Consider the following 23,737-nt stretch of genomic DNA (forward strand, 5'->3'; position numbering starts at 1 on the left):
TTGGGTGTATGTATTATAAAGACCATATAGCCAAAATTGGTATTTTTTTTTAAATTTATTTATTTATTTATTTGACAGAGAGAAAGAGATCACAAGTAGGCGGGGGTGGGGGTGGGGGGGGAAGCAGGCTCTCTGCCGAGCAGAGAGCCCGATGTGGGGCTCGATCCCAGGACCCTGAGATCATGACTCGAGCCGAAGGCAGAGGCTTAACCCACTGAGCCACCCAGGTGCCCCCCAAATTGGTATTTTTATATAACCTGAAAATAATGTCTTAATTAATAAGTTTATTTCATATATTTCTGAGAAGTAAGGGTTAGTTATCCCAGATTGGTCGACTGCACGTTGGTTTCCAGAAAGAGTTGAGTTCATAAGTTCCTATAAAGCTCTGTGGAGATGAGTTATGGTCTGGTGACTAAGAAAACTACTCCTGGTATAGATGAAGGTTTGGGCCCCAGCCCCAGGTTATAGGAAGAGAGCATGTCAAATCTTGCTGCTATGTTGACAAATCAAATGGCTGCTGTCACATGGCTTGAACCCGAAGGGGCAGGTAATGCTACCTATACTACAAATGCTGAGATTGCAGGTCAGGGTTAAAGCCAAGGTTCTGCCTTGTCAAATTGCTAGTCTGGCTCCTGATCTAACCATGGAGAGACTTAATGCTTTCCATGGATTCATGATACTTAAAAGCGCCACAGCTCATATGTGAGGACTTTTTTCCAGTCTGAAACCTGCCTTGAAATTCTCTTCATTCCCCTAGAATTGAAAGGGTAATGTAGGATGTACACACCAGTTATTGTTTTTATTTTTATGGGTTTTCCTCCAAAAAAACTACTCTAGAAATGTCTGGTGTCTGGACTTCTAGCCATATAAACTTTATATATGAAAACACATAAAATAAATACTGAATGCCTGATTAGTTTCTATACATTTCCTTTTCCTTTTAAGTTTGTTTTATATTCTCTGAGCTACTTTTTTTTTTAATTTGGAGATTATTTGAGCTATTTTTGTTTGCTTTCACATATCCTTTTTCCGTCTAATGGTTTTGAATATATATAACACTTTATTTATAATTGATATTTCATTCTGAATATTTTTTAAAAGATTTTATTTATTTATTTGACAGAAAGAGATCACAAGTAGGCAGAGAGGCAGGCAGAGAGAGAGAGGAGGAAGCAGGCTCCCCGCTGAGCAGAGAGCCCGATGCGGGACTCGATCCCAGGACCCTGAGATCATGACCTGAGCCGAAGGCAGAGGCTTAACCCACTGAGCCACCCAGGTGCCCCCATTCTGAATATTTAACACAATTTAAAGTGGATAATTCAAACACCTACTGACCAATACGAAGATCCTAGAACTCTTCAACTTTTATCATCCCAATTTTTACACGTATTAAGTATGTTTTATTTACCCTCTTTTGAGCTCCATAGATTGAACTTATTGTTGCTATTGCTGTTATTCTTATTTTACACAGAAAATACTTGTTAGAGATGCTTACTTTTTTCTTTTTTCCTCACTGCAAAGCATTTTCATCAGTAAGTAGATTGTTTAGAAGTCTCTTCAGTGTAGACTTAACTTGTGGTAAAATCTCTCCATTTTTAAATATCGTAAAGTTTTTTTTCCCATTTTTCTCTCCTTGTTGAAAGACAGCTTTGCTCGGCACACACTATTAGGTTAACAATAATTTTTCTGAACAATTAGAAAATAGTATTCTACCATCTTTTGGCTTCCATGCTTGCTATTGAGTTTTTATTTGTTTTTCTAAGTGCTTTGTAAGTTTTTCTATTCATATTTGGGATTCTTCAGCATTACTCTTCGTATATCTAGGGATTGATTTTTTTTTTTAAACTCTGCTGTATTTAGTATCTGTGCTTTCCAGTTACCCATTCATTCTTCATTTCCTTGCAGTTCCATCACTCTTCCCATACGCTTTTTAATTCCATCACTGCCAAATTAGTCACCACGCCCTACCAGATTGATAATACAGTGTCTTTTACTTAGTTCTTGACCTCCCTTAGGCTGCCATAATTCTTTATACTTGATTTATTCATTTCTTAGAGTCTTTTTTCTTGGGCGTTTGGATGTGGTAGGCAAAACTCTAAAGATGTCTCCACCCCAAGATTCCTGCTCTTTGATTATTCAAACACTCATCTGGGAACTATCGTGAAGGGATCTTGCAGATATAATCCTAGTTCCAAGTCAGTTGCCCTTAAAATAAGGAGATTATCCACCTGGCCTGACCCAATCAAGTGAGTCCTTTGAAAGCAGGGTTTTCTCCAGCTTGGTTACAGAAAGGGAAATCAGAGAGATTCCAAGTGCCAGAAGGAATTCACTCACCAATGCTGGTTTAAAGATGGAGTGGAGAGTAGGGTAGTGGTGCGAACGAATGTGGGCAGCCTTTACTTGCTGAGAGAGGCCCCTGACCAACAGCCAGCAAGAAAATGTGGACCTCAGTCCTACAGTCCTGTAGCTGTGGTTGAATTCTTCCAACAACTTCAATGGGTTTAATCATAGATTCTTCTCTGGAGTCTCCAGATAATAGACCAACTTGGCTGATGCTTTGATTTTAAGCTGAATAATCAGTTCTTCTGTTGAGAAGTTGTGCCCAAACCAAGATAACTGTGATAGGATAAATAGATAATGGCTTAAGCTGCTAAACTTGTGGTAATTTGTGATGCAGCACTTGTATGCGTAAAATTTTGCTAAGAGGACAGATCTTATATTAAGTGTTTCAAAACAGAAGTATTTTGAAAACTAGAGAAAATTAATATCCTGGGACTCCCTACTCCTGGCTCTTCTCTAATCATTATGACCACTCTGTCTCTGGCTTATTTTCTGGATTTTCTTCCTTTGTCCAATACTTAAAAGCTGGGGTTTTCCACAGATCTTCAGTCAGTCACTACCTTTATAATTTTGTCACCCAAAACAAGAGTGCATCAATCTATGCAAAAGTTCTCTCTTTCTCTTTCCTTCTTCTTTATGAAGGAATTGATCTTATGTCTTTGTGTTTAAATAGCATTTGCAAATCTTGAGTATTCTCTCATGACTATTCAGCTTAAAGAAAAAGTTAAGGATAAATATAAAGAAAATAACCCTATACAATATTCTAAATTTGACACTAAAACTTCACTTACAATTTAATTGAATCCATAATTTTTTAAGCTGTTCTGTTTTCTGTGATTTCTTTTCTAGTCCCATTCTGCCATTATTGTCTATGTGATAATGTGTTGAAATTAATATTTTTATTAGGATTGTTTGCTAGTTATTTCAAGTATATCTGTCAACTCTCCCCAAAGGTGAGGAATTCTTAGGCTTTTGCAAGTTGGGACTTAACCCTATTTTGGAACTCCACCCCAAAGAGAGCACAATTATGGGAACACTAAATATGTTTAATGCAAATTTTCAGACGTACAGAGAAAATGAGAACTGAAAAGAGGACGTCTATAATAAAGGGAGGGATGGGGATGCGCTTGCATTAGTTCCTACCACCACATTATCTTGAATTTCTCTCTACTGTCAACATTTTAACTCAGAAATACCAATACTACGGGCGCCTGGGTGGCTCAGTGGGTTAAGCCACTGCCTTCGGCTCAGGTCATGATCTCAGGGTCCTGGGATCGAGTCCCGCATTGGGCTTTCTGCCCGGCAGGGAGCCTGCTTCCCTCTCTCTCTCTCTGCCTGCCTCTCCGTCTACTTGTGATCTCTCTATATCAAATAAATAAATAAAATCTTAAAAAAAATACCAATACTACAATGCCACAACAGAGAAAGATAAAGACCATATTCATTTATTTTACTTTACTTACCAAAAAAATGCATAAGTTCTTGTACAGCATCTTCTGTATATAGCTACTCAAGCTATTTTCTTTTGGCCGTTTTAAAACACAAGGTTTTTCAAAGCAGAACCCTTGATTTGTTTTGACAGAGACAGCAAGGGGACATTTGACAAATGCTAAATAATCAACACCTAAAGATGTCTGACAGAGCTAGCAGATTATGCCTATTTAACTTGCTTTCTATAATGTTAGCCTAGTCTTAAGCACAGCTGAGATCTAATAAACTCTTTCTCATGATAGATAATACCGTGAGGGCCATGGACTGTAGAGATCTCAGGTCATTTCTGACCACTGTGCTTCTCCTTGGCCAAAATCTGAATTTATTCACGATTAGTTCTGCTTGCTACAGCAATCAGAAAATCTAAGAAGGTTGTATGGAGACCAAAGGGAAAAGGTGTGATGGATGTAGAAACAGTAGGAAATGATGAATGGTCCTACAGCCTCTCTGGGCAAGAGGTTTCAAAAGAGCACATACAAAAGAATAGATTTTCCTGTGCTCTGAATGTATTGTCAAGAAATAAACTACTTAAAATTCACTTTTTTAATGTACTCATTTGTCTTTTCTACATATATCAACATACTCTTTTGCAAAAGCAAAATACCACAGTCTGATTAAATATTAAAAATACCCACACAGAGTCTGTGATAAAATGTCGTAAGTGTCATCAGAGGCATTTCAGAATATTATAATGTAAGTTAAGTGAAAACAAAGGCCAAGAACTAAAAGAATGCAATGATTAATGATAATAAGATGATAATACTAGCTACTATTTATTAAACATTTTCTACCTGCTAGGCACATTGCTAAGCAGTTTATATAAATTAGCTCATTCAATTTTTTTTAGAAGTATGGTTATGTAGACAAATTGTAAAATGGAGGAAAGACTTGTCAAAAGTTATATAGCAGGGCGCCTGGGTGGCTCAGTGGGTTGGGCCTCTGCCTTCGGCTCGGGTCGTGATCTCAGGGTCCTGGGATCGAGTCCCGCGTCGGGCTCTCTGCTCAGCAGGGAGCCTGCTTCCTCATCTCTCTCTCTCTGCCTGCCTCTCTGCTACTTGTGATCTCTCTCTGTCAAGTAAATAAATAAAATCTTTTAAAAAAAAAGTTATATAGCAAATATAGAGTCAGGATTTTTATTCATTGGTGTCTTGCTCAGATTCTTAAAATCCATGATATATGGCCTCTCAAAAAGATTTATCATTGATTTTTAATGTATTTTTAGAAATTGAGGGACTTTTGTTACAGATTTATATTTTATCTTACTGTTTTCCTTGTGTCATCCTAAAACTCACTGTTTCAGAAAGAGGGATGTGCTTCTGAACTATATTACTATGCATTTACCTCCCATATCTTATGTCAAATGATGCTAATGGATAAATTTTGAGAGGATAATGTGAGGTGTATTTAAGCAAGTAATGTGTCTTCATCAGGTTAGACTGTAAGTGAAGATGACATAGATTAAGGGAATTAGTGTGAAAAAAGCTTCATTTTTCTGGACAGTAATATGTTTAAGCACAAGTTGAAAATGTGAATCAAATTCAACTTAACCCTTAATTTTAAAATCTATTGATGTTGAAAGAAGCAAGTACAAAGTCCTACTTTTCCTTTCTAATTCTGATGGTTTCTGTAGTTCATGTACTAATTTGAATGTCATGTTAATGGAGGTACTAGTTTTCTTTTGTGGTGTTTAAATTGCTACCTTTTACATGACAAGCTTATAATGACTCATTTAAATAGGTAACATGTTTTAATAGATTAAACAGAAATGTTACTGTACTTTTTCTGATAGATATATTTTACATGTGGTAAAATGAAGAGAGTTTTAAAGAATGTGCATATTTAATCTAAATTTTTGTAGCTCTTATGTCTACTGGATTTTGGAGATGTGACTCTGTAATTTTCGGAGAGAAGAAAAGATTTGCAGAAAGTTCTGATCAAATATCTGGTATATAATATTAAATGTTTTTTTTTTAATATTTTATTTATTTATCTGAGAGAGAAAGAAGAGCCAGAGAGCACAAGCAGGGAGAATGGCAGAGGGAAAGGGATAAGCTCCCTGCTGAGCCGGGAGCCTGATGACAGGGCTCCATCCCAGAACCCTGGGATCAGGACCTGAGCTGAAGGCCGATGTTTAATTTCTGCGCCATCCAGGTGCCTCTAATATTAAACGTTGTGATAACTGTCTTTCCCCAGAAGGTTTGATTGCAAGACAGGGGGCCAGTCCTAGAGAGTTTGTACCTGGAACTAGACGTACTCACCAGAGAAGTTGCTAGTGAGTTGAGAAAGTCCAGACAAACAGGAAAAGTCAGTTATCTTGAGAGAAACTGACAAGTAACCAGTCAGTCTGAGAAGCTAGAGTAATAGCTGGTGTACAAGACAAAAAGCCAGGAATCTACAAGTAAGGAATATATTAAGATGTGGTAAGGAGACAGGTCAGTTACTTGTCAACAGATGTGAGGAAACAGGTTAACCCTAAGGCATGGAGTTTGAGGTTCAGAATCAGGTCTTAAGTGGCAAGGATGGGGGGATGAGAAAATCAGAATCTCAATCCTGAAGAATCCCTTGCGGTGCTGCCTTGCTTATCAAGGTCAGGACAAATTGCAGAGTTCAAACAGGAGACAGAATCATTGGGTGAGGACTTGAGCCCTGGGAGGAATCAAGTTACTAGAAATGAAACATAAAGAACTACAGCAGCAACCAGATCAACTGAGTATCATGACCTCTCTCCAGCAAGGCTTCAAATCTTTTTTAAAATTGAGACAGGTCCTGTATGTTGGCATTAGTGACGATAGGCAGAAGATCACGTGAGACATTTTCCAAGTCTTCTGATCATAATAAACCAGAGCGATTAGAGTAAGTTTTCACTTTAGAACTGATACTTAAGGCAATAGACACATCATTCACTTTGGTTTAGACTGAAGTGGTGAGCCATTTTCACTATTAGCAACAAATATGTGATAGAAGGAAAACATGGCTAGAAAGAGCTACAGCTCAACAAACTAAATTAGAGGAGTTATAAAGAGAAGAGATACAAGAAGGTGCAAAAGGTTACATTGAAACACCTTTCAGAAATGATGCTCCAGATTCATAATACACTAGTGATTTGATCAGCCTGACAGTTTGCTGCTTTAAGAAAAACATTTGTCAACTTTGTAGTGAAAAACTTACTTGACTGGGGGAAGGGAGATTTTACTTTTACTTCTGATTTATTCACTGTCTAGATATGAGAATTCTCTGAGCATTTAGTTGCTTCCTGAACAATAAAGAAAAGAAATGAGATCTCTTAGAAATATTTAATTAAGTAGTTCTCTATTTAAGGAAATTTTTGTAATAATACACACTTGCTAATTGAACAAAACTTTAAAAATGTTGTTAGTTAAAAAGTTAAATTACGGCCTTAAAATTCTGATCACATATTTGCTTCTCAATCACACCCAGACGCAAAGATTATAATCACCATCAGAAGAGACATCTTTGAACATGAAGTCCAGTGATAAATAGCTATAATTTCACAAATATCACCCCATTCTTCAAACTGTAATAATAATTTCAGTTCCCACTGTGAACTTCAGATTTTAATTTATATTTTATATTAAATATATTAGCCTCTTCCAACAAAAATGAGATAAGCGTAATTGTCACAAAGTAAGAGCGATGACATAAATTTGCACATTTTGTAACTTTAATATACAAACCAACTTACTCAGTTTGATAAGCATGTGTGGATTTTTTTTTTTTTACTTCAACCAATACAGAATTTTAGTTCCCTTTAAAAAAGAAAAGTATATCAGTAACATTTGGGAATTTTGTATACCTGGGAAAGAAATGCTGACACAACAAGCATTGAGAATTTGGTGCTGGAATAATGTTTGCACAAATATACATCACTTTCTTTCCACCACTCAGAGCCATGGAATTGCTGCTGCTTGGCCTGGCAGCTTGATTATTTCCCATGCTGGCACCTACTGTTCTATACCTTGATGGACTTAACCACCCAAGGCAAAAGTATACATTTGTTTTCCAGATGACTTCATGGAATCTTTTTTTTTTTTTAAGATTTTATTTATTTATTTGACAGAAAGAGATCACAAGTAGGCAGAGAGGCAGGCAGAGAGAGAGAGAGGAGGAAGCAGGCTCCCTGCTGAGCAGAGAGCCCGATGCGGAACTCGATCCCAGGACCCTGAGATCATGACCTGAGCCGAAGGCAGCGGCTTAACCCACTGAGCCACCCAGGCGCCCCTTCATGGAATCTTTTGAAGGCAAGTTAGGACCGATTCCCGAACCTCTTGCCTTCTTTAAATAACTCATAATTCATTGTATATACTTCCTTTATTCTTTTTCTCTCAGGTCCCAAATCAGCTGAGTCATGTTTTTTGTTTGTTTTATTTTTTTTTTTTAACACACTTTAAACTGGCTTTGCTCAAACCTAAGATATATGCTCACAGTCAAATTTTCCAGTTCTAAAAATATCTTAACACCTTACTATCTAACACCTTGACTTCCTCACTTTTCACATTCTTAAGATGTTTTGGTAATACATGTCTATCCTCACATGAGCAGAAGTCTAGGGTTTTACCTTTGAAGAGGTCTCTGAACTGCAAAATACCAGGCACATAACCTAATAATTAAACCTAGCCTCAACCCCTAACTCTAAATCTAAATTTAATCTTAACCCTAACCCTCTGAAGAAGTCTCTGAATGGCAAAATACCAGGCACGTACACTATCCCTAATCCTAGGTCTGAAGAAAGTGGCTTCCTGAACACAGCTGAGAAGCAGCCAAAAAAAAAAAGTAGTTTTGACATAGATGGCAAAATATCTAAATTAATTTTGCAATTATAATAACAAAGGGCTCCATGTAAGGTGAAATTAGAAAAAGTGACCACCATGGTATCACATTATAAAGTGCTATGGGAATGTAGGTAATTTTTTTTTTCATTATTTTAGGTCTTGGTATCCTTGGCAGACATGAAATTCGGAACACAAAGCAGATCACCTAGATGTACAGAAAAGAACCCATGTTGATGCTAGTGACACTTTTGATAGCCTTTTTGCTCAGTTCCTAGACCTTATTAACTCCAATAACCTCCACTTTTCTCCCTTCTATTCACAATCAGGTTCACACTTTTCTGACAGCAGAGTACCTCCTCTAAATTTTCAGTCAATCTTTTTTTACCTTTCCATCTTTCTTTTTTTTTTCTCTTCAATTTATTTATTTTCAGAAAAACAGTATTCATTATTTTTTCACCACACCCAGTGCTCCATGCAAGCCGTGCCCTCTATAATACCCACCACCTGGTACCCCAACCTCCCACCCCCCCGCCACTTCAAACCCCCAGATTGTTTTTCAGAGTCCATAGCCTTTCCATCTTTCTTGTTCTTCACTCCCTTTATCCTCTATAGTCTCACATCTTTCAGCACAGTCCTAAAAACACACTCTTTCTGCCTTGTCTGAACCTGAAACAGTTTCAGTGATCTCTTTAGTGAAATCCTAAATTTTTTCACCCCCTTTGCCTGGCTTGCCAGTTCCCTTCTTTAAAGTACAGACTTGTTTTCTCTGGTAGAAAAGAAAAGTTTTAGGTGCATTCTTAGAGAAATTACTTTAAGTATGTGAATGTATCCTATCATAAATTCATTCTCTCCTTCTTGGTTAATAATGACTCTTGGGACCTGCTTTTCCACTCTATGATATTTAGAACCAGAAGAGCAAACTTTGGAGGAATATAGCAAAAAGAGGTGCCATTTTTAGTACTCTGTTAGAGGCCTCTAGAGCAAAGGGATTGAAAATCTTTTTTCAAAATGTGAGATTCAGATTGGTAGCAGTAGAGTAATTATACTCTGTTAGTTTATCAGAGAATGTTGGATTGGGGGGACACCTGGGTGGCATAGTCGGTTAAGCAACTAACTCTTAGTTTTGCTCAGGTTGTGATCTCAATGTTGTGAGATCAAACTCCATGTTAGGCTCCATGCTTGGCACTTGGAGTCTGCTTGTGTCTCTGTCCCTCTCCCCCTACCCTTCCCATCCACCCCCTTGCATATGCTCACTCTCTCTCAAAAATAAATTTTAAATAATGTTGGATTGGAAAATCAATGCTCATTCATGTAATTTTTATTTCTTACTAAGTATTATATTGATTGATTAAATATGCTCACTCTAATAGCCATTTCAAATAATCTCTTCCTATTTGCATTTAATTTTTCTTTTTTTTTTTCTTTAAAGATTTTATTTATTCACTTGACAGAGATCACAAATAGGCAGAGAGAGAGAGAGGGAAGCAGGCTCCCTGCTGAGCAAAGAGCCCGATGTGGGGCTCGATCCCACAACTCTGGGACCATGACCTGAGCCAAAGGCAGAGGCTTTAACCCACTGAGCCACCCAGGTGCCTCTGCATTTAATTTTTCTATTTTTATGTCCTATCTCCAAGAATTTCTTTAGAGAATCCCAGCAACTGACTTCTGCCCAGTCACAGCCAGGGTTCACTTTTTTGGATTTGTGCAGTTATATTAATACAAAATGGAAGGCTCTGTGTACAAATTTACTATCCTTTGAAAAATTGCAGAAGTCTCCTTGACTTTTGAGACCAGAGGCTGTGTCAGTTTGTATTATTGGTACTTAACTGATTAATCTGTTATAGGTGTGTCCTGCTGGGTTGTGACTTCTGTATAATCAGGCTTGTAGGATCTCTTCCCTACTAATTTCTTACAGCAAACTTTGTCACATTATCATAACTCTTAGGACTTGTAAGATTCTCATTTAGTTATTACCATAATAGACTAATGGTTAAGTGCCTAGGTCTTCAAGTTAGGCTATATATGTTCAAATTCAAGTTCAGCCATTTATTGTGAGAGCTCAGAGAATTAATGTATCTCTGAATTCACTGTGATCATCTATATAATGGGGATAACAATAGCACTGTGTCTTGAGTGGTCATGAAGCAGAAATGAGGTAATTCATGTAAATATCATAACTTGATGCCTAATAAATGGCAAACTCAATAAGTATAAGCAGTGTTTATTAATGGATGCAAGTAATGATGTTGTAAAAAAAATACAAGTATGTGTGTTTTTTCTTATGTTAAGACCTAACATTAAGGCTGCCCTAAATTGTTCAGGTTATCTTTACCTATAGATTTCTCACACATTCAAATCTACAGTGAAAATGAGTTTTTTCTTTAACTTTGAAGATGTTTTTGAAGCAGTCCATGAGAAGACTTTTCTGTGGGGGCGCCTGGGTGGCTCAGTGGGTTAAGCCTCTGCCTTTGACCCAGGTCATGATCTCAGGGTCCTGGGATGGAGCCCCGCATCAGGCTCTCTGGTCAGCAGGGAGCCTGCTTCCCTCTCTCTCTCTCTCTCTCTCTGCCTGCCTCTCCATCTACTTGTGATTTCTCTCTGTCAAATAAATAAATAAAATCTTTAAAAAAAAAAAAAAAGAAGAAGACTTCTCTGTGATTAATCCACACTAGTAAAATATACCTTCATGTGCCTCCTCTCTCTCCAGGCAACAATAGCTAAAATATGTAAACAAACAAGTAACCTTATTTGCTAAAATTGAATCTGTTATTCATGTTACATTATTGCTCTTCTTCTCTTCATCAAAGTTTCTGTCCCCCTCAGGTAACATCCCTCATTATCAGAAAGAGGAAATTTCTTAACATGTTATTTTGACAGCATAATTTACCTAGATGATTGTCATTATGATGATGTTTTAAGATTTGTTTAGTCCACTGTTCTGAGCAGAAGAATAGCTGGCTTATATTTTTCTTCATACATTTTTTGAAAAATGCTACATTGCTATTTGTGAAATTTTGTTGAATGATTGTGTAGCATACCTCTTTGTGAAGTGGAGAGTGATAAATGAAAACACTGTTTGCCTATACTCCTGATTTAATTATTAAAATAATCTCCTATTGGACTTGTATTTTACTCTTAGAAAATTGGCAAAATGCTAATACATCTTGTTTAACTAGGCCACGTTCATGTCTTGTTTAGCTTTGATTCCCTTGCATGAACTCATTTATTAAGAATAAATGCTTGTTGAGTTAAATTATGTAGCCAAACAGTAGACAAATGAAAGTCGTGGTTAATAAGATGGGCCAGACTGAGATACTGTTCTTGTTGAGAAGCTTACTTTAATCACCTTGTTATTTTCTAGCATAATATAATCATTTATTAAAATGATAGGATATTTTCCATATATAGAAGATAATAGTTTTGTATTATGTTGAATCTGCCTGAGAATAAAATAGGTACTTAATCAAATTCATTGGCAGTGTCATGAGACTTGATACCTAAAACTAGTGAGAACAAATTTAACTTAAAAAATCTGGGGAGGTGACGGGACGCTTGGGTGGCGCAGTTGGTTGGACGACTGCCTCCGGCTCAGGGCGTGATCCTGGAGTCCCGGGATCGAGTCCCACATCGGGCTCCCAGCTCCATGGGGAGTCTGCTTCGCTCTCTGACCTTCTCCTTGCTCATTCTCTCTCTCACTGTCTCTCTCTCTCAAATAAATAAAATAAAATCTTTAAAAAAAAAAAGAAAAAAAAATCTGGGGAGGTGAACCATGAGAGACTATGGACTCTGAAAAACAGTCTGAGGGGTTTGAAGTGGCGGGGGGGTGGGAGGTTGGGGTACCAGGTGGTGGGTATTACAGAGGGCACAGCTTGCATGGAGCACTGGGTGTGGTGAAAAAATAATGAGTACTGTTTTTCTGAAAATAAATAAATTGGGAAAAAAATCTGCAAGAGTTCACATTTAGATCTTGCCTCATGCCCACTTTTGTTTGGGGAATAATGGAGTTTCAATTTATAGAATTACATTATGTACTTTAGGGCTGGAGAGAAACTTGATATGTCCTCCCATTGAACCTAGAGAGGAACACTGCAATGGGATGTTGATGATCTCTATTGGAGGAAAAAGGTGGTGGTGTAAGATGCTGCACACTAGGGGGCACCTGGGCGGCTCAGTGGGTTAAAGCCTCTGCCTTGGGCTCGGGTCATGATCTCATGTCTGAATTTTGAGGAATTTTAGCATGCTTTGGTAGAGGAACAGACAAGTTATTTCCAGAAAATTTAGGCACCAGCTGCTTTTCACTGAAAGGTATCTTATTGACCAAAATTTGGCAGTCTATACTGGAAAATCAGAATGAAGAATTCTGCTACTGGTGAGAGGAATACATAGGTAGAAAGAGGTGAAGAATATAATTTACTTAGCAGCTTTGGACCTTCTCTCAACTTAGATTTAAATATTGGAGAAATATCAGTTATCATTTCCAAAAGCCATTCTTTTAGAAACGGAAATTAGAATATGATGGAAAATGCAGTGTTGGGAGTTATCCAACAGGGAAACAAATGGAAGGTGTATGTGTAATATCTATCCACCCTCTTGGTGAGGGCTCTGTGTTATACTTCTGCCTTAAAACTTATTATGCTGGAAACTTGACAGCAAATATTCCAGTTTTTCATAATGGCATTTTAGTGAAAGTGATTGGGGTTTAGCTGGCAGATACATGCTTCTCAAACAACAGACAATGAGATCTTTTAACGTTGTTTCCAAAGCTATTTTCTTTGGAATACTGTTCTGTGAGATTTGGTAGAAAAAGGATCCTATGGGGGAATATTTGGGAAACAATATTATATCCCCTAGTTATAAATTCACTGTATATATATTTTTTACATTAAAGACTTAAAATTCCTAGAGTAAACAAAAACTGAAAAATAAAAAATCCTGCTAATTCAATGAATACAAATATTGTGTATATTCATGCATATATATATATATGTGTTTATAAATATCCTTGAATTCATTTTTCACTGAATACCTGCTAATATTTTGTGGCACCAACTGATACTGAACATGGTCTTGGAAATGCTGGTCTAAGAAATTAAAACCTATAAATTATAAAGGAAATACTTTAAGTTGAAAGGGATGCCTGTGTTAGCAGTCTTGAGCTGCTCTGTATTTCCATCCATGTAACTTAAAATATTTTATTCTTTTCAGTGAACTCTGTCCTAGGATAAGGAAAAAATGCCACTTAGCACTCAAGAGGAGCTATTTACTGCAAATAATTACAGTGGGGCCTGGTAGAGGTGTAACGATAATAAAAAGACATATTAGCTTAGATTTTCTTGGTAGCAAGTAACAAAAGCTAATCACAGTTGGATTCATGAAACCCAAAGGCAGAAATATAACCAGGTTCAGGAAAGTTCTAGAAAGTAGCTATATCATTTCTAATAATGCAGAGCTTTTTAACAAAGAGTGTTTTCCTAAGCAAACATACAGGATCTTGTCTAGAGATTCACAGTGAACTCTTGCTGTTGGTTGGAGCATATACATATACAGATATACATAGGATACATATTAAAGAAAACACACATAAGTGGTTAAATTGTAACTGCAACATGTATGCCAGGCATTGGTAACCACAGTAAGTTCCTGCCAGTGTGTGTGTGGAAGCTGGCCTAAGACTTGTTTCCTATTATCACTGTTGCCCAGCATAAAGTTGTGAGAGATACTCTAACATTCTGACTTCCAAGATCTTCATCTTGCTATGCAGACTTAACCATTAGTATTTGAAGAATTTAATGAACATAAGCATTTCAGATAAAGCCAGGATCCCATTTAATTTAATCCCTGCCCAATGCCTTTCCCTTTCCTTCTTCCAGAGACACAACTGCAGTCTTGATCTTCAGGCCATGTTCTATACTTTCACTATTCACATGCACTTAACCAGGGCCCCACCTCACCCCACTCTACCCCCATCCTCATATACCCACATTGTTTATAAGGGGAAGATTGATATTGTATTTTTCAGGGTTCCATAGAATATCTTCTCTCTTCCTTTTCAGAGAGTCTTAGCTGCATGTGGATGGGGCATGTGTGGGTAGAGGGACTACTGGTTACCTATTTTAAAACTTAAAAGGTGAGGGTGCCTGGGTGGCTCAGTGGGTTAAGCCTCTGCCTTCGGCTCAGGTCATGATCTCAGGGTCCTGGGATGGAGTCCCGCATCCGGCTCTCTGCTCAGCGGGGAGCCTGCTTCCTCCTCTCTCTCTCTGCCTGCCTCTCTGCCTACTTGTGATCTATCTCTGTCAAATAAATAAATAAATAAAATCTTAAAAAAAAAAAAAAAACTTAAAAGGTGGGACATTTGCACGCATGAATCAGCCAGAGACCTTTATTTATTTAGGAACCAAATAACCTTATTGGATGAAAGGCAAGACTGGAAGGAAAAAACTGGAACCTTTTGCAGAAGCAATACTGCAATATGCATGCTCAGCATGGTGATAGGCAAAGTCACCATGTGCCCTGGAGCTATGGGGAAAATAGTCCCAACTCAGTTCTTTTTGTTGCTGTGGCCCAGGATGAGCTTGTCAAACAGGTACTCTGCCAGGCCATCTTCTGGAGCCCGCATCTTGCGCAGGCTGGTGACGTAGCCCCCCAGCTCTTTGATGGCTTCGACTTGCTCGTGCAGGTAGTGGCTCTCCAGGAAGTCGCACAGCTGGGCGTCGTTCTTGTCGGCGGCCAGCTGGTGCAGGTCTAGCAGGCTCTGGTTCAGGCTTTTCTCCAGGTGCAGGGCACACTCCATGGCCTTCAGGCCGCCCTCCCAGTCGTCGCGGTCCGGCTTCTTGATGTCGCGGAGGCGAATGTGGCCCCCGCGCTGGTTCTGCAGCTCCATCAGCTTCTCGGCGTGCTCGGCCTCCTTGCGGGACTGGTGCAGGAAGAAGCGGGCAAAGTGCTTCAAGTCCACATTGTCGCGGTCGAAGTAGAAGGCCATAGACAGGTACACGTAGGAGGTGTAGAGCTCCGGATGATCTGGCTGTTGATGGCGGCCTCGCAGTCGGGGTGGTAGTTCTGGTGCACTTGGGAGAGCTGTGCGGTGGCCATGGTTGGTATCACCCGCACCAAGGCGAAGGTGGTGCGGAAGTGAGGGCTGCGGGGCCGAAGGCGGTGGTGGCAGGTCCTCGGTGGCTTTTGGGGGGGGGGGTGACCAGGGAGACGGGCTGTGGGCAGGCTGCTGAGCTGGTGGTTCACGAGTTCTGGGCTGTAACCAGAAGGTGGGTCCGTTACACGGGAGTTGGGGGGCGGTGAGGATCGGTTAGCAGGTCATTGGGTTAGCGAAGGGGGTCCTAGGATCTGGAGGGACTAGGGGGTGTGGCTGGGGGCGTGGTTGGAGGCGGAGCGGAATGAGAGCGCTGTTCCGGGTTCAGAGGAACCGGGTGACACAGTGTGACTGCTGAGCATGTAGCCTAAATATTTTTAACTGTTAGTCATGAATATAAGTGCAACTGTTTTGAGTTAGTCACATGCATGGTTTCTTGAGCAATCTCCTTGAATACTGTCATGATGGGATTGTTCACCAAATACAATGCTTTTGTGGTATCTTGGAATATTTAGTATCCCAAAGCTTTATTTGGATGGCAGCTGTCCTCAGTGACTCAACATTCATATTAATGACACTTCTGATAGCCTCCTCACTCAGTTCCCAGACCTTATTGTTTCACAGACCTCTACTTCTCTCCTATTCACGATCAGGTTCAGTCTTTTCCAACAGCAGAGCAGCACCTCCAAAGTCTCAGCAAATGTTTCCACCTCTCAATCTTGCACACTTTTTTCATTTCTTCCTCACTCCCTCTCTTCCCTCTCATCTCTTACTATTTCAACGCAGTCCTAGGAACACATTCCTTCTGCCCTGTCTGGACCCCAAAATGGACAGCATCAGTGATCTCTTCACTGACACCCTAGATTTGCTCACCGCCTCTCACCTGGCTCACTGATTCCCTTTCTCTTGGGGAAGTGCAGATTTCTCTTTTCTCTCTCAGAAAACAAAAGTTTTTAGGTGCATTCCTACAGAAAGCACTGCTAACCATGTGCATGTATTCCTTCCTCCAGCCTCATCTGTACTTTCACTATTGCTCAGCAAGACTGTGTTTTTATTTTTTAACTCCTTAAATTATATTCTGTGAAATGAACCATGTGACAGGGAATACCACTGATCTCAAATTGCCTTTTATTTATTCATTCATTCATTCAACAAATATTTATTGATTACCTAATATGGCCAAGGAGATAGTCTGTAATTTGGGCATATACTATTAACAAAGAGACAAATCTCTGTTCCATGATGTTTGCATTTTAATGGAGAACCAGATCAAACTACACGAACATAAAACTGCCATCCTCCCCATACTTATTGTTTTAAGTGCACACATACAAGATATGTATATGGAAATTTAAAAATCAATATATCCTCAGAATTCAAGGATATTATAATAGAAGACATAAAACCAACCTAGGTATTTATAATTCATTTATTTGTGCATTAATGCAACAACCATTTAGATACTCCAAATATGTGTCAGACACTGTGTTTGATTCTGGAGATACACAGAAGAATCAAATGTGGTCTATGTTCTCAGATAGAGTTAGAATAAAATACCTGTTTTTTTTTTTTAAAAGATTTTATTTATTTGTCAGCGAGAGAGAGAGAGAGCACAGGCAGACAGAATGGCAGGCAGAGGCAGAGGGAGAAGCAGGCTCCCCGCTGAGCAAGGAGCCCGACGTGGGACTCGATCCCAGGACGCTGGGATCATGACCTGAGCCAAAGGCAGCTGCTTAACCAACTGAGCCACCCAGGCGTCCCAAAATACCTGTTTTTATTGAAAGATTTAATCCCATGGCTCTAATGAATGCACCTTTGGTTTTGTTGTTGTTGTTGTTTTGGTCTCTATTTCTCTTTGCAATTTTACACTATTTTATAATCACTGTTCATGATGAAAGCAAAGGATCAAATATCGAATGTCATGATGTAAACTTACCTAGGCAGTTTTAGAGGCACTTAATTGTTGATTATGTAAATAAATAGACATCTATTTTGAGAAGTTGATTTTAATGATAAAATCACATACTACAGATGGAAAAGTACCACATGATAAATTTCTCAATGAGAAAATTTTGTTCCTTATTTGCTTAACACCAGTGTTCAGTCTTAAGATAATTGTAGACTTTCAAAATTTCCTTGGGACATTCCATTGTAGTCTTTATAAGAATCCATTTAAGCAAAAGAGATCTGGATTTTGTAGAACATTTTCTCATTATGTCTCAAGATTATTTAATAATCTATCACTATAATTATTCCTCAAATACTTAAAAATAATAATACTATTGAATGGTTACTAAAGGGTGATAATGGTGTTTCTCAAATATTTCATTCCTCATCATTAGTTCCTAGGGGAGATGGTAATGGTAAAATATATATAATAAATAAGAAAAACCCAAGACTTAAAAACCAACTTTTCTAAGTGAAATCAATAAAGAAGCATGGACTGGAACTTCAAATTTCCACAAGGGAAATATATATAAATAGAAACAAAAGCATTACATTCAGTTTTCTAAAATGAGGAATATAAAACTAAGTATAAAGATAGAATGAGGAAACTTCAAAGCAGATGATGGGTCTTAAAAACATCAGTATAGGACTATAAGATAAAGGCTTCCTTGAAATGTTTGTGGTCATTGTTTGTATCGTATTAGTGTTCTACAGAGAAACAGAACCAGTAGGTATATATACATATATACACATATATACAAAAATGTGTGTATACATATAAATGTGTGTATATGTATATAAAAAGGCATTTGTTCACATGATTATGGAGGCTGACAAGTCCTCAAATCTGCATTTGGCAAATTTGAGACCTAGGAGAGGTGATGGTATAGCTCAAAGACCAGCAGGCTGGAAACCCAGAAAGTTCAAGTCAAAGGTAGGAAAACAGTCAGTGTCCCAGGTCAAAGCCAGTCAAGCAGGGAGGGTTCTCTCTTACTTAGTGGTAGTCAGCCTTCTGTTTTCTTCAGGCCTTCAACCGATTGCAAGAGGCTTACCTATATTAGGAAGGGCAGTCTGCTTTACTCACTCCACTACTTAAAATATTAATTTCATGGAAAGACACCCTCACAGGCATACACAGAATAATAATTGACGAAATATCTAGGTACCCCTGGCCTAGTCAAGTTGACATGTAAAATTAACCATCATAGCATTATTCGTAATAAGTGCAGAGTCAACAAACTAAACTTAGACTGCCATAAATGTGAAAACTCTTTGACTTTTCACTAATATTCATCATTTTAAAATGTTACAGAACTAATAGTTAGACAATAAGTTCTGACACAGTGTCAGTAATTAACTCTTATTTATTCCTTCAGTACATTTCTATTGAGTACCTATTATATGCTGGGTATTTTTATAGATACTAACATAAAACTTGTTCTATAAATTCATATTTGCATTTTTTGCAGTGATGTCCTATTCAATGTTCCACATAATCCCTTCTTTAGAAATTAATACATGCAGGGGGAGGAAGGGCAAGATGGTAGAGAAGTAGGAGACCCTGTTTCAACTGGTCCCCTAAAGTGAGCTAATTATCTACCAGAACCCTCTGAACACCCATAAAACCAGCCTGAGATGTAGGATTATATAATTCTGGATCTCTGCGGGGGCAGAAGGCAACAGTGGACAGGTTAAGTGTACGTGTACTGGGAATGATGGGACTGATATTGGAGGATAAACAGAAAGGGGAGGGAGCCACCAGAAGCAACCCATTGGAAAGTAATACCCCAATATGAAAGTGTCCTGTGATTGGGGACCAGCATTAACTTGGAGTCTGGTTAAAATCACTCACAAAGGGGATGCCTGGGTGGCGCAGTTGGTTGGACGACTGCCTCTGGCTCAGGGCGTGATCCTGGAGTCCCGGGATCGAGTCCCACATCAGGCTCCCAGCTCCATGGGGAGTCTGCTTCGCTCTCTGACCTTCTCCTCACTCATTCTCTCTCTCACTGTCTCTCTCTCTCAAATAAATAAAATAAAATCTTTAAAAAAAAAAATCACTCACAAAGGACAAAAAATCTTAATGTTCCATGTGCACCAGAGAAGAATGTGTATTCTGTTGCTTTGGGATGAAATGTTCTGAATATATCTGTGATGTCCACCTGGTTTAGTGTGTCATTTAAGGCGTTTATTTCCTGGTTGATCTTTTGCTTGGATGATCTGTCCATTTCAGTGAGGGTAGTGTTAATGTCCCCTACTATTATTGTATTATTGTTGATGTGTTTCTTTGATTTTGTTATTAATTGGTTTATATAGTTGGCTGCTCCCAAGTTAGGGGCATAGATATTCAAAATTGTTAGATCTTTTTTTTTTTTTTTTTAAAGATTTTATTTATTTATTTGAGAGAGAGAGACAGTGAGAGAGAGCACGAGCGAGGAGAAGGTCAGAGAGCGAAGCAGACTCCCCATGGAGCTGGGAGCCCGATGCGGGACTCGATCCCGGGACTCCAGGATCACGCCCTGAGCCGAAGGCAGTCGTCCAACCAACTGAGCCACCCAGGCGTCCCCAAAATTGTTAGATCTTGTTGGACAGATCCTTTGAGTATGATATAATGTCCTTCCTCATGTCTTATAGTGTTTGGCTTAAAATCTAATTGATCTGCTATAAGGATTGCCACTCCTGCTTTCTTCTGATGTCCATTAGCATGGTAAATTGTTTTCCACCACCTCACTTTAAGTCTGGAGATGTCTTCGGGTCTAAAATGATTTTCTTGTAGGCAACATATAGATGGGTTTTGTTTTTTTATCCTTTCTGATACCCTGTGTCTTTTGATTGGGGCATTTAGCCCATTAACATTCAGGGTAACTATTGAGAGATATAAATTTAGTGCCATTGTATTGCCTGTAAGGTGACTGTTACTGTATGTTGTCTCTGTTCCTTTTTGATCTGCTACTTTTAGGCTCTCTGTTTGCTTAGAGGACCCCTTTCAATATTTCCTGTAGAGCTGGTTTGGTATTTGCAAATTCTTTCAGTTTTTGTTTGTCCTGGAAGCTTTTAATCTCTCCTTCTATTTTCAATGATAGCCTAGCTGGATATAGTATTCTTGGCTGCATGTTTTTCTCATTTAGTGCTCTGAATATATCGTGCCAGCTCTTTCTGGCCTGCCAGGTCTCTGTGGATAAGTCTGCTGCCAATCTAATATTTTTACCATTGTGTGTTACAGACTTCTTTTTCTGGGCTGCTTTCAGGATTTTCTCTTTGTTACTAAGACTCGTAAATTTTACTATTAGGTGATGGGGTGTGGACCTATTCTTGCTGATTTTGAGGGGGGTTCTCTGCGCCTCCTAGATTTTGATGCTTGTTCCCTTTGCCATATTAGGGAAATTCTCTCCAATAATTCTCTCCAATATACCTTCTGCTCCCCTCTCTCTTTCTTCTTCTTCTGGAATCCCAATTATTCTAATGTTGTTTCGTCTTATGGTGTCACTTATCTCTCGAATTCTGCCCTCGTGGTCCAGTAGCTGTTTGTCCCTCTTTTGCTCAGCTTCTTTATTCTCTGTCATTTGGTCTTCTATATCGCTAATTCTTTCTTCTGCCTCATTTATCCTTGCAGTGAGAGCCTCCATTTTTGATAGCACCTCAGTAATAGCTTTTTTGATTTCAACTTGGTTATATTTTAGTTCTTTTATTTCTCCAGAAAGGGCTTTTATATCTCCCGAGAGGGTTTCTCAAGTATCTTCCATGCCTTTTTCGAGCCCGGGTAGAACCTTGAGAATCATCATTCTGAACTCTAGATCTGACATATTACCAATGTCTGTGTTGATTAGGTCCCTAGCCTTCAGTACTGCCTCTTGTTCCTTTTTTTGTGGTGAATTTTTCCACCTTGTCATTTTGTCCAGATAAGAGTATATGAAGGAGCAAGTAAAATACTAAAAGGGTGGCAAAGACCCCAGGAAAATACGCTTTAACCAAATCAGAAGAGATCCTAAATAGTGGGGGGGAGAAAGGGGGTAAAATGAGGTTCAGGAAAAAAAAAGAGAAAAAAAAGAAAACAAATAAAGAAATAGTGTAAAAAAGAAAAAAAAATATATATATATTAGATAAACTAGTTAAAAACGTTAAAAAAGAAAAGGGTAAAAGGGTAAAGAAAAGAAAAAGTTAAAAAAATTTAGCAGAAGAAGAAAAAAAAATTGAAAAAGAAAAAAAATTAAATTAACTGCAAGACTAAAGAATCATGGGGAGAAAGCCATGAGTTCTGTGCTTTGCTTTCTCCGCCACTCTCCTTGGTATTGAACCTGTATTCCTTGTAGGTGAACCTGGTCCTGGCTGGATTTCTTGTTGATCTTCTGGGGGAGGGGCCTGTTGTAGTGATTCTCAAGTGTCTTTGCCCCAGGTAGAATTGCACCGCCCTTACCAGGGGCCGGGCTGAGTAATCAGCTCGGGTTTGCTTTCGGGAGCATTTGTTCCCTGAGCCTTTCTGTAGAGTTCCAGAGGCTGGGAATGAAAATGGCGGCCTCTTGGTCTCTGGCCCAGAGGAGCCGAGAGCTCGGGGCCCCACTCCTCAGTGTGCCCTTAGAGAATAGCGCCCAATTATTCCCGTCTCCCTGGCCTCCTGCCATGCTCCGAGCTCACCGAGCCTGCGACCAGTTCAAGGTAACCCTGAGCTGAGAGCTCACTCCTCGGCTCTGTCTCTGTAGCCAGCTTCCCCTTCCAATACCCGCAAGCTCTGAGACACTCAGACACCCTCCATCCTTCTGTGACCCTGCAGGACCTGAGGCCACGCTGACCCCACGTGAGCTTCACCCCGGTTTAGCCTCTGGAGCGATGTCCCCCAGCAGAACAGACTTTTAAAAGTCCTGATTTTGTGCTCCGTTGCTCCACTGCTTGCCGGGAGCCGGCTTCTCCCCCCGTAGTCTATCTTCCCGTGGTTTTGGATTCACTTCTCCACCAGTCCTACTTTTCAGAAAGTGGTTGATTTTCTGTTTCTAGAATTGCTGTTCTTCTTCTCTTCTATCTCCTGTTGGATTTGTGGGTGTTTGCAATCTTTAGATAAGCTATCTAGCTGATCTGCTGCTGCCTGAAGTAGTCTCAGCCTGCTACTTCTCCGCCATCTTGACTCCTCCCCCCATCAGTTGCTTTCTTATAGCTAACAATGAAAAAATTGAAAGGGAAATGAGAGAATTGATTGCATTTACTATAGCACCAAGAACTGTAAGGTACCTGGGAAAAAACCTAACCAAAGCGATAAATGATCTACACTTGAAGAAGTACAGAACACTCATGATAGAAATTGAAGAAGACACAGAAAGATGGAAGACCATTCCATGCTCATGGATCAGAAGAATAAACATTGTTAAAATGTCTATACTACCTAGAGCAATCTATACTTTCAGTGCCATCCTGATCAAAATTCCACCAGCATTTTTCAAAGAGCTGGAACAAACAGTCCTAAAATTTGTATGGAACCAGAAGAGACCCCGAATTGCTAAGGAAATGTTGAAAAAAAAAAAAAAAGAAAACTGGTGGAGGGCATCACATTGCCTGATTTCAAGCTTTACTACAAAGCTGTGGCCACCAAGACAGCATGGTACTGGCACAAAACAGACACATACAGCAGTGGAACAGAGTAGAGAGCCCAGATATGGACCCTCAAGTCTATGGTCAAATAATCTTTGACAAAGCAGGAAAAAATATCCAGTGGAAAAAGACAGTCTCTTCAAAAATGGTGCTGGGAAAATTGGACAGCTATGTGTAGAAGAATGAAACTGGATCATTCTCTCACACCATGCACAAAGATAAACTCGAAATGGATAAAAGACTTCAACGTGAGACAGGAATCCATCAGAATCCTAGAGGAGAACATAGGCAGTAACCTCTTTGATATCAGCCACAGCAATTTCTTTCAAGGTATGTCTCCAAAGGCAAAGGAAACAAAAGCGAAGATGAACTTTTGGGACTTCATCAAGATCAAAAGCTTCTGCACAGCAAAGGTATGCATAAACACAAAACTAGGTATAAAAATTTCTATGCTTAAAGGTATGTTTTTATAACTGTAAATATATACAAATGAATATGTATATTTAATATT

At 39.0% G+C, this 23,737-nt stretch overlaps 1 pseudogene; it reads right to left on the bottom strand.

Annotated features, from left to right (window-relative positions):
• Positions 1-15,159: 15,159 nt before the first annotated feature.
• On the bottom strand, positions 15,160-15,710 carry LOC122896410 (annotated as a pseudogene).
• Positions 15,711-23,737: the final 8,027 nt, after the last annotated feature.

This window comes from Neovison vison, chromosome X (assembly GCF_020171115.1).
Source record: "Neovison vison isolate M4711 chromosome X, ASM_NN_V1, whole genome shotgun sequence".
NCBI lineage: Eukaryota > Metazoa > Chordata > Mammalia > Carnivora > Mustelidae > Neogale > Neogale vison.